We start from the raw sequence: 11,656 nt of genomic DNA on the forward strand, positions 1-11,656 counted from the left end.
GCCAGCCCGCCCGCCTCCAACCAAGATAGCCCCGCAACAAGGGGAAGCAGGCAGCTCTGACCGCAGCCAGGGGGAGCAGGCAGCTCTGACTGCAGCCAGGGGGAGCAGGCAGCTCTGACCGCAGCCAGGGGGAGCAGGCAGCTCTGACCGCAGCCAGGGGGAGCAGGCAGCTCTGGCCGCAGCCACGGGAAGCAGGCAGCTGTGGTCGCAGGGGGAGCAGGCAGCTCTGACCGCAGCCGGGGGACCAGGCAGCTCTGACCGCAGCCAGGGGAAGCAGGCAGCTCTGACCGCAGCCAGGGGATGCAGGCAGCAGGGTGCCGTGGCCAGAGGAGGTGGCAAGGAGCTCGGGCTACTGGGAAGGTCTGGTACCAGGCATTAGGAGCCGCTGAGCAGGGAGTGGAGATCGAGATAGGCACAAGACGCGGCGATGCATCAGGCGGAGAGCGGAAATTCAGGGGTCCGGAGCGTGATGGAGACAACAGACAGCTGTGTCATGATAGACCGGCGTTCATTAGAAGATGGGGGTTGGTGGGGTGCAGCTGTGTGTTAGGCGGTTGTGGAGAAAGCTGGTGTGCACTGCTACATGGTGGAGCAACCAACTGTGCATGATTAGAGTGGGCAGAGGCGGCAGCGGTGCACAGGGAAATGGGCGGAGCAGGCAGGTGTGCAGTAGGAGACAAGAGGGCAGTCACCCGTCAAGAGATTAGTAGAGCAGGCGACTGTGCATTAGAGGATTGTGAGCAGACTGGTGTGCGCTGCTGTATGGTGGAACATTATAAAAATGGGGTAACCCAAAATGGTTCAAGGACCTGGGTAATTAGTAATATCAAAAACAGTGGTCCCAACCAACAGTTCAAGATCAAGTAAATGTATTCTTACAATCAATACTTATTATTTTTGAGCAATCAAGATATTCTGCTCTAAAGACTCAATCAATTACTACTTTACAAAAAGAAACGAAGGAAAAGTAACAAGCACCCTGACATGTCAACCCAGGTTGAACACAAGGAGTTTAATAAATCACTCCATCGCACATATTTATATACATTCTTACTTAATTACATCAACGGTATGAAGAAGCAGAATTGCTAAGGCCGTGCAAGAAAAAGAAGAAAGTGCAGTGATTAGAAAAGGGTGAACAGGCTAATCAGAATCAGTGACAAAGAATTATTATGTACACAATTTATAATGGTTCAAAACAATGGCTGGTAAACAAATATACAGCCTTTTTAAGCAAACGGCCACTACTTGTTAATTTACTCTGGATTCATATATACAGTCTTAAATCACATGTATAATGCAGTTGGAAAATTAGTGGACCAGTTCGCAATATTAAAAAAGCGTCGACGTTTCGACCCGACTGTGGTCTCGTGGGTAATTGGGGACCTCGACCTGCGGGTCTTCCTCAGGACATGAAAGGCACCACCTTCATACCGTAGAAGAGTCGTTATCGTCAACCTATGGTGAATTAATATAGTATTCAGGGTGCTGCACATATAAAAATTTCTATTTAATTAACTGACACTAGTCAGAAGGACATGGCTTACCCAGAGAGACTTCCGTGGGCGGCCTGGTCCTCTGATGATGGTAATCAATCGATGTATCTCAGTAGTAGATTGAGATCCCTACTATCTACAAGGGTAAAGTAAAATACCCGTTAAAATCCGGGTTTTTTGGAGGGCACTCTCACTCAAATATAAAAATAACAAATGATTGTGTAAGACTTACCCAGTTAGGGATTTTAAGACGTTTCCAATTAATTTCCTGTTTGTGCAATGCGTTATCATATATGGCCACGCATGCACACGAACAGTTGGGGCGAGTCAGTCTTGTTCGTTAAGAAGCATTTAATGCCACTAGAAAAACAAACAAGGAGGGGCATTTAGTGCCAACGTACACAACTACGGTCCGATTGTCCCCAAACCTATCTATCTCTAACGTACCTTTTCCTCAAGGGGTCCGCTACCCAGGAGTCCGCTATACCGTTGTACAACTGCATTATACATGTGATTTAAGACTGTATATATGAATCCAGAGTAAATTAACAAGTAGTGGCCGTTTGCTTAAAAAGGGCGGTATATTTGTTTACCAGCCATTGTTTTGAACCAATATAAATTGTGTACATAATAATTCTTTGTCACTGATTCTGATTAGCCTGTTCACCCTTTTCTAATCACTGCACTTTCTTCTTTTTCTTGCACGGCCTTAGCAATTCTGCTTCTTCATACCGTTGATGTAATTAAGTAAAAATGTATATAAATATGTGCGATGGAGTGATTTATTAAACTCCTTGTGTTCAACCTGGGTTGACATGTCAGGGTGCTTGTTACTTTTCCTTCGTTTCTTTTTGTAAAGTAGTAATTGATTGAGTCTTTAGAGCAGAATATCTTGATTGCTCAAAAATAATAAGTATTGATTGTATGATGGAACAGGCAGCCGTGCATTAGGAGAATGACGGGAGCAGGCAGCTGTGCATTAGGAGAGTGGTCAGAGCAAACAGTTGTGCTATAGGAGACAAGGGACGGGAGACGTCAACTTTCAAGAGATTGGGGAACAGGCAGCTATAAATTAGTAGAGTAAACGCAGTAGGCAACTGCTTATTCTGTTAGGAGGTGGTGGAGCAGGCAGGTGTGTATTAGGACATGGGCGGAGCAGGCAGCTCTGTGTTAGGGGATTGTGAATAAGGCTGGTGTGCACTGCGAATCAGACAAAAGTGCAGTAGGAGGTAAGGGGGCCGTCAACAGCCAAAAGATTAGTGGAGCAGACAGCTGTGCATTGAGGATAATGTAGCAGGCAGGTGTGCACTACGGCATGATGGAGAAGGCTGCTCTGCTTAAGGGAATGGGCAAAGCAGGCACTGTGCATTACGAGATTGGTCGGAGCAAGCAGCTGTGCAGTAGGAGACAAGGGACATTTCGTTCTTTCTTGAACCCGTGCGTTCACCGCGGTCTTCCAAGGCCATGGGAAATTGTTCTTCGTTGGGTCACCCTCGGAATTCGTCTGCAGTCTCCCTGCAGCACCTGTTTGCACGGACAGCTCATCTTTTCTCTGCCCATGGGTATTCAAGGTTCAAATGACTTGTGGTCAGACACGCCCGGGCAATGCTTTTTCACCAGTCTTCCTCGGGACATCCGTTAGGACATGGCCGGCTGCCATTAGGTCTGTCCTGGAGGAGATGTGCGCTTCTGGATACCATTAATTCATAATAAGCCACATTCCCCAACCTTTTTTTGCGTCATTGTTTCAAGCTCTGTCGTGACTTTGTTGCGCAGTCAGTAATTTTACTGTCAGTAAACGTGTTATTGTAAGTTGCTTAGTGCTGTGGGTAACATCATCCCTTCAAAGGTGGGGCGCTGCCGGCATTTCCTGAAGTGAATTAGAACTCGAGTGCAGCGGCCAGTGCTTAACTGGTGGTGTTCAAGGAAAAGTTCCCTTTCAGTGCCAGAGTTGGTGAATATCAAGACAGTCGAGTGTTCTCTCCCTCATACCGCAGTCTTTCTTTCCTCACCTACCTACGCACTTTCCTTCTCTTCATGTCGCTTATGCAGGCTCTTTTTCTTATTATCGCAGTTTCCTGTCCTTGTTGTTTTCCACCGCTTCCGCTCTCTTTCTCTTGGTCAGACTCTGGTGTTGAAAATAAGCCCAGCCACCTAACAGCGGTGCTCACCACCTGCACAAATGAAGCACCGAAGAGAGCACTGGGTGGGTTGGTGTCCACCTACGTCGACGTGTTGTGGTGTTACCCCTCCCTCGGCGGTGGTGTAGGGAGCGAAAGGCATGAAACAAAACGCAGCTACACGTCGCTAACAAAAAGCACCGGCTCTGCTGTGTGTACTTTTTGAAATATGTATTTACTGCGCACTGCAGCATTTCCAGTCAGATTCCAAGATTGTTGTGATGGGGTAGAGGGGCGATGCCACGGGTTACTTGAGTTCAGAGGTGCATCCGTCCACGCCATACCCATCATTCTGGGATCTTCCACTCTTAGGCTTGTAATAGTTGCTTTGGAGTTTTGTAGGGTTCATTCTGTGACGTTGCCGTGAAATATAAACGTTTTATTAAGGCTTTGGCTTGGGGCGAGAAGATCTGAACCGACAGCCAGAAAGGTAGTGTCCATAGCAGCGTTCGAGAGCAGTGCCCCCGTGCTCGGAGTCGGAATCACACAATTGTTGCTCAAGTGCCAGTACAGAGTTTGTATGAGCTTCAGATGCCAAGATTTTCATAGGAACCACTAGCCCACACCTCCTCCTAATGCTCCAGTGTCTAAAACATAAAAGGGAAGTCAGATAGGTCACTGTTCTGCATTTGTAGTTGAATGTTTGTATTTCCTGCTCTGGGTTTGGCATTGTAAGATAGTGTCACCACCCTATCTGCCTACACTGTAAATAAAACAAGCATTGGAAATGCAATAGGTCTCGCACCATTAGAGTTAGTGTTTTTAGAATTGTTTATGGTTTTTTTTTGTAAATGTTTAGCATTTTTGTTTCCTGTAGCCAATGCTAAAGTATTACAAATAAAAAAAGCCATAAACATTTCTAAAAGCTCTAACTGAAATGGTCTGAGAACTATTGCACTGTGTGAGGGTGAGGGTGAGTGAGGGTGAGTGAGGGTGAGGGGTTGAGGGTGAGTGAGGGTGAGTGAGGGTGAGTGAGGGTGAGTGAGGGTGAGGGGTTGAGGTTGAGGGTGAGGTGTTGAGGGTGAGTGAAGGTGAGTGAGGGTGAGGGTGAGTGAGGTGTTGAGGGTGAGTGAGGGTGAGGGTGAGGGTGAGTGAGGGGTTTTGGGTGAGTGAGGGTGAGGGGGAGTAGTTGAGGCTGAGTGAGGGTGAGTGAGAGTGAGGGTGAGTGAGGGGTTGAGGGTGAGGGGTTGAGGGTGAGGGGTTGAGGGTGAGTGAGTGAGGGTGAGGGGTTGAGGGTGAGTGAGGGTGAGGGTGAGGGGTTGAGGGTGAGTGAGGGGTTGAGGGTGAGGGGTTGAGGGTGAGTGAGGGTTTGAGGGTGAGGGGTTGAGGGTGAGGGAGGGTGAGTGAGGGTGAGGGGTTGAGGGGGAGGGGTCGAGGGGGAGGGGTTGAGGGTGAGTGAGGGTGAGTGAGTGAGGGTGAGGGGTTGAGGGTGAGTGAGGGTGAGGGGTTGAGGGTGGGTGAGTGAGGGTGAGGGTTTGAGGGTGAGGGGTTGAGGGTGAGTGAGTGAGGGTGAGGGGTTGAGGGTGAGTGAGTGTGAGGGGTTGAGGGTGAGTGAGGTTGAGGGTGGTTGAGTGAGGATGAGTGAGAGTGAGGGTGAGTGAGGGGGTGAGGGTGAGTGAGTGAGGGTGAGGGGTTGAGGGTGAGGGGGAGGAATGCGGCCTGCTCTTCCTACTTGTGTGGCAAGTATTTAAAGTTGCTGCCGTAGCTCAAGCTGCTGAGACGGGGGGACATGGGGGGCTGCGACAAGGAAAGGATTGGCAGGGAGGGCGCAACAGGAAGGCTATCACTGGACGTGCGTGGCTCCACCTAATGCAGGAAAAGGAGGAGTTTCTGACACAAAATATCTGTTGAAAATTATAAATTTAAGTAGGGAAGCTGTGATTTGTCCCGATTTCCTGGGTCCACTGTGTACAAATCGGCCAGTCAACGAGTGTTTATTCGTGTTTTCTTATGTTGAGGCTTTGTTTTTGTTTTTTTACCCCTTAGTGCAGTCTTCTGCAGTTTGTAGAATATAGCGTGAATTCGATCAGAAGGGATCAGAGCACTTTGCGTAAGCGAGAGTTACATTACACTAGGCCACATGCATTGTTCAAGGCATCAGGAAATTAGGGGATTTGCCCAGAATCTCAAGAGTTTGAGCCAAAACTGAGATTGGAACCGGGTTCCCGAGTTCCAAAGACTGCAGATCGGGCTGAAACACCACATCGCGTTTAGAGGGAGGCAGAACCCACATGATGGAAGCTTGGCTCGTTATGGGGTCGAGGTTCCGGTTTTATGAACATGACAATTTAGCTGTAATGAAATAAAGGATTAAATAACGCAATGCCTTGCAGCCAAAAGGTTAATTTAGATCACGGTTTCCTTTTATTATTTACAGCATTGTTCGGGGGGGAGGGATATAGAAACAACACGAGGGTCAGCGTGTGGGTTAAAGTAAAAGCAACATGGTGGAGGGTGTGTGCAGGCAGTGGAGCTAAGCATCAGGATGAGCACAACAGGAAGGGGACCGAGCCCTAGCCGTACTTGCAGTGCTGGGAGACGTGAGGCAAGGGATGGGAGTGGAGGTGAGGGGGTGTTTCTGACGTGAATCCTGTGTTAATGAAAAGAAGGCGAGATCTCACTTCTTATGCTCAGCAGTCAGCTCTGCCACTCCCAGCTCTGTAATTCAAAAGTGAAAGCGCTTGCTAAACAAACAATTCATCCTCTCGTGGTCTAGAAGCTGCAATTTTTCACAAAAACACATATTTCGGATGCTATTTATTAGAAATTTAACAAGCATTTGCACCGGAGGCCAGTACTTACCAGCATAGTCCTAGGTCTGTACCGCATTGATGCTGGCTGCGGGTCGGCGGCTCTTTTGCCGAGGATGATCTTCAGAGCTGGGAAGAGAGCAGTGGGCTAACTCGGGAGGGGGCGGAGCGGGTAAAATAAACAAACGAGACGGAGGGAAGAGAGGGGAGGGGGGAGGAGAAATGCGACACGGCGGGAAGGGGAGGGGGCGGAGCGGGTTAAATTAAACAAACGAGACGGAGGGAAGAGAGGGGAGGGGGGAGGAGAAATGCGACACGGCGGGAAGGGGAGGGGGCGGAGCGGGTTAAATTAAACAAACAAGACGGACGGAGGAGAGGGGAGGGGGGAGGAGAAATGGTACACAGCGGGAAGGGGAGGGGGCGGAGCGGGTAAAACAAGACGGACGTGCACGCGCTTTTAAGCTCAATGCGCATGCGCATTGAGCTTAAAAGTCACGGGCACTGCAAGGAATCGCCACGATTCCTTGCAGTGGATAAAGAGTGGATAAGCCCCCATAGTCTCGCTTGCTCGATGCGCATGCGCATCGACAGGCGAGACCTAAAAAAGAAGTAAAACCATTATTTTGAGCTACTTCATTCTACCACAGGAGTAATGAGGCTTGATAAGTGCATAAAGGACTGAGGGGCATATTACCAAGGGCCTTATCGCCGCTTTAGCGGGAATTTTTCTATTACCTAGCTGTCGCTAACACCAGTTAGCGACAGCTAGTAGGAGATAGCGGGCATTTAGGTGCCCACTTTGCATGTCAGTGATAATTATCACTAATGACATGCAAAGTGGGCGTGCCAAGATGTTAGCGACTGGAAACAGTCGCTAACATCTCTATCTCCGATTACCAACTTTTGGAAATCATCGCGCTAAGCGCGATTATCTCCAAAAGCTAACGCCTGCCCAGAGCTGTTCTTAGCCATGTTATCCAATGGTAGGTGGATAACATGGCTAAGAGCATTTGCTCGGTAATGCATGAATATCGCTGACTTTACAGCGATATTCATGCATTTCGGCCGATTTTTATCGCTTAGGACATAAACCTTGATAATAGCAAGGCTCCTAAGCGATAAAAATCGGCGGAGCTCGGCGATATTAATGTTGCCGCTACACCAACATAGCGATAGTTATCGCTAGTTGTTGGTAATATGCCCCTGAGTCCGGGTTCTATTACATGTGCCCCAGTCAGGGGATACAAAACGTATCACACCGATTAAAATCAGATACCCCAGGGTTCAGTATTTAATGGCTGCAGTAAATATTAACTATTACAGGATTTCTACATTCTAATGGGGGGGTAGCATGCAGAATTTAGTGCTTTCTGCACCAAAATATGCCTGTCTCTCTTTTACATTTTGGCATGCTGAAATTTCTCCCCTACACTCCTCCCTCGTAAAAAATGTATCACGCCTGGTAATTGAAAGGGGCGGAAACATTTGCCCTCATTGGGGCCCTCAATCACTGAGAAATTTGTCACAGGTCCTGTGCTGTTATTGCAGTTTTCACTGTGGTGACCACCTCACTTCTGGCCATCACAAACGCTGTCTCCAATCATGAACTTTTCACCCACAGTCATGGTTTTCAGTTGTTGGCCTAACTTGTTCGATACAAGTAAACCAACAGTGTAACATCCAGAATATATTAGGTTATCACACAAAGATTCAGGAATTAAAACAGTATCGGTAATACTTTAAATATCATTGGAGGAGGGCAGCTTAGTTTTCATTTGTGTGATCTTTGGCAAATTATTTCATCATTCTCTGCCACAGTTCCTTTAAATAGCGAAACTAGAGAACATAACTATTTCGCCTGTTATAGAATCTGCAATAGGATTATGCAATATTTTTGGTCAGTGGTTCTTAACCTTTTGACTGCTGTGGACCCCCGCTTAATTACTGGAACCCGGGGACTCCCACCAAGTCATTATTGGAAGCTAGGATCCCTCGCGTAAGCAATTTCTATGATTTGAACCTCAAAACAATACAAGTATTCCAATACAATAAGAACAAAGCAACATAGGATGTTTAGGAATCTCCAGAGGGGGAGTTGTCCATTGGAGTCCTTTATTGTTTCAAACAGCCAGCCAACACGTGTTTCATCTCTATTGTGAATCCTCAAGGCTGATGGGGCTGTAGACAAACTGGTAGGTCGCACAGCTGGTGATACTTCCGACCCAGCCGGGCCCGGGACCATCAATAAGAATAAAGTTAAGCACTGCTCTCCGCACCCGTATTGTGACTAACGGATGTGTGAGCTTCAAACGTCTCTTTGCATGACCGTGGTTTGAGAGGTTCCAAGTGAATATTCTGGAACCAGTGAGGTGAGTGAAACTTCCAACACTCGAGAGTCTTCAGTCGAGTGCGACTGTAGATAATATCGAGGACGCCGACATCTAGGTTCGTGAGACCGTGTGAAACGAGACGTGTCCATCCTCCAGAAAAATATTTTACATTTTCAGTTTTGCTTCTTCATTTGTTTATACTTTATTCATGATAATTTATTAATTTTGATATTATTTAATTTTGTAAAACATCTGCTGAGACCCTGAAGAGGCCTCACAGAAGCCCATCGGTCCCAAGACCACAGGTTAAGAGCCACTGTCTTAGGTTAAATATTGTGCATTTGAATGTTTAAATTGTCCCATGTTTGTACATAACATACTTGTTGTTTTATTTACCCACGTCATATCTAGTCGCCATCACTAGCTGTAGCCACCCTCCTGGATGATGTCCTTATGTAGTCAGATATATGTTCCTCTGAGCAGCGTCCTCACTGAAAAGTGTGATGCTGAGTTCTCAAATATGATTGCTATCTTCTGAGTCCAGTCCGGAGGTCCTTCAATACTGATTGTGCCCTGTTCTACTCTACTTACTCTATTCATGATAAGTGAGTTAGCCTTACGTTTTATTGCTGATTTGTAGAAAAGTCGCTGCACCTGTTCTTGCTGTCCTGGCTTATAATATGTACTCAGCACATGCTGTCTCATGAATTCCTGTCTGGGCATAGCTTGCATGTCCCTGGAAGCGCCACAAAGCAAATCTTTGTGAGGTACTCAAATGCCTACAGGATACCCTAAGTGGCTAAGTATCGTTTATTGGACACAGATTCATTTTACCTAAACTAACGGCCACATTATGTAACTGGCACTAATGGCAGGCAGTTTTGCACCAACATGTCTACTGACTCATCAGCAAGTGCTTGTTTATTCATTGATCAATTGGTGCGAAATTGCCTGAGGAGTCTGTTATTTAAATCACACAAACCACCTAGAACCACATCACTCTGCTCTTTCAATGTATATTTTGGCAGTACACTAAGATAATGTTCCCGTCTGTGCACTCAACATTTTCACTCTTAGCAGTCTGCTGTACCACTTCCATGCTGCTTTTTATGGGTTTTTTTCCATGATGCTTTCTATGTTTTTTAGGAGCTTGTGGGAACTGTTATCTCTGTCCTTTTTAGGTCTCGTGGCGATTACAGCGTGAAGCGCTGGCTCGCCAGAGACCTATAGTCACCGGCTCTGCTTCCCAGGAGACAGGAGATGGGCACGCGCAGGCCGGAATCGGATCAGGTCGCGCGCTCACCACGTACAGGCACGCGCTGTGCCCATCTCCTGTCTCTCTTGCAACCCCCCCACCACCACCAAGCCAGCCTGCCCGCCCGCCTCCGACCAAGCCAGCCCCAGCCCCGCCTGCCGCCCAAGCCAGCCACCCCCCCACCCCCCGCCTGCCGCCCAAGCCACCCCCCTCCCCAGGAAACGTGCAAAATCACCCGGTGCTGCGGCGCGGTACTCCAGCCCCCTTTAAACGCAGGACGACGCGGGGCTCTCCCTTTAGGCATGGGAGCCCCTGCTATTCACTGGTCTTCACCCGGGCCCTCTCCTGGGACCCGGGACTTGAGTATTTTCTCCTATGCCTGTGGGTCTCCTTCCTCAGCTGCAAAGTAAAAGTCTCGGCTGAATTACGAAGCCCTCTTCTTATCATGGGCGGCTTCAGACCTCGGGAGGAAGGCGTCAGGGCTCGGGGGAAGCGGGAGGTTTGTCTGTGCATGAATGTGCGTTCTTTTGCGCGCGATTGCACGTGCCCGTGTGTGGTACGTCGGTGTGTTGCACGGGCGGTTTGTATGTGTGTGTGCTGTATCAGCTTGACCCCGGACAGCACATGGGCACGCGCACGGCTTGTCTTTCAGCTTGCATCTGGACAGCCAATGTGCACGCTCGCACGATCACGTCGTCTGTTTCAGCTTGTTTTCTGTTTGTATGCGCTGTACTTTCGGCCAGTGTTGACAAACACTTCCAGCGCTGCACACCACGCATCAAGGCTCCTCTGGTGCGTGTTTCACAAGAGAGAGACGTTTCTTTTCAGTGAGAGGCACCTCGCCTTCCATTTCAGCAGAGGGCATGTTCTCCCAAATGCTGGCAAGTACGGTTTTATTAAGTTTGGTATTAATCGAGATACCTTTTATCACCTTCTAGACGAAACTGAGTTGGCCCAGATGAACGCTCTATCAGTGTGCTCACTAAATGGCATTCTGTCACTAGGGTGTGTAAGCACACGTTTAGGACTGTGCACTAGTGATAGAAAGTAGCAGACAACCCTGCATTGGCGGATACAACAGACAACGCAGAGACTGGTGCCTGCTTGAAGCCCGCCTCAGTCAGAGTAGGAAGTGCCCGGCCCAGGGGGTAATCAATAGTGTTCCTGCAGGTAGCGCCCAGTGTTTGTTTTCTCTTTCACGCTCTGTTAAGTCGCTGTCTCCAGAACTTTGTCTGGAATGGATTAAGTAGCACTGGGGAGTCCTTCATCCATCTCAATCACTTTCCCCACCAAGCGCCGAACCATTCGCTCTTATCGGAGCCATCACTCCAAGGATAACTGTGTGTGGAGGTCACGGCAGGAGCCTTCACATCCAGGCCATTAATAACGGGAGCAGGAAGGCCCGTCAAGCGCGGGACAGGCCTAGCCCTGCCTCTTTTCTTCCTCCAGTCACGCATATTCATCATAGCCAAGCTCCCTCTACGTTACCAACAGGCCCAAACCCACAATGTTGCTTTCATTGGCCCAAAACCCTGGCATATGTAGAGAAGAAGGCTGCCCGATGCCATGCACAGTGTGTTATAATCTTTAATATAATCTTTAATATATTCACTGACATCTCTCACTTGTGTGGACTCATTGTCTG

The sequence above is a fragment of the Lissotriton helveticus genome, chromosome 10 (assembly GCF_964261635.1).
Source record: "Lissotriton helveticus chromosome 10, aLisHel1.1, whole genome shotgun sequence".
Classification (NCBI taxonomy): domain Eukaryota; kingdom Metazoa; phylum Chordata; class Amphibia; order Caudata; family Salamandridae; genus Lissotriton; species Lissotriton helveticus.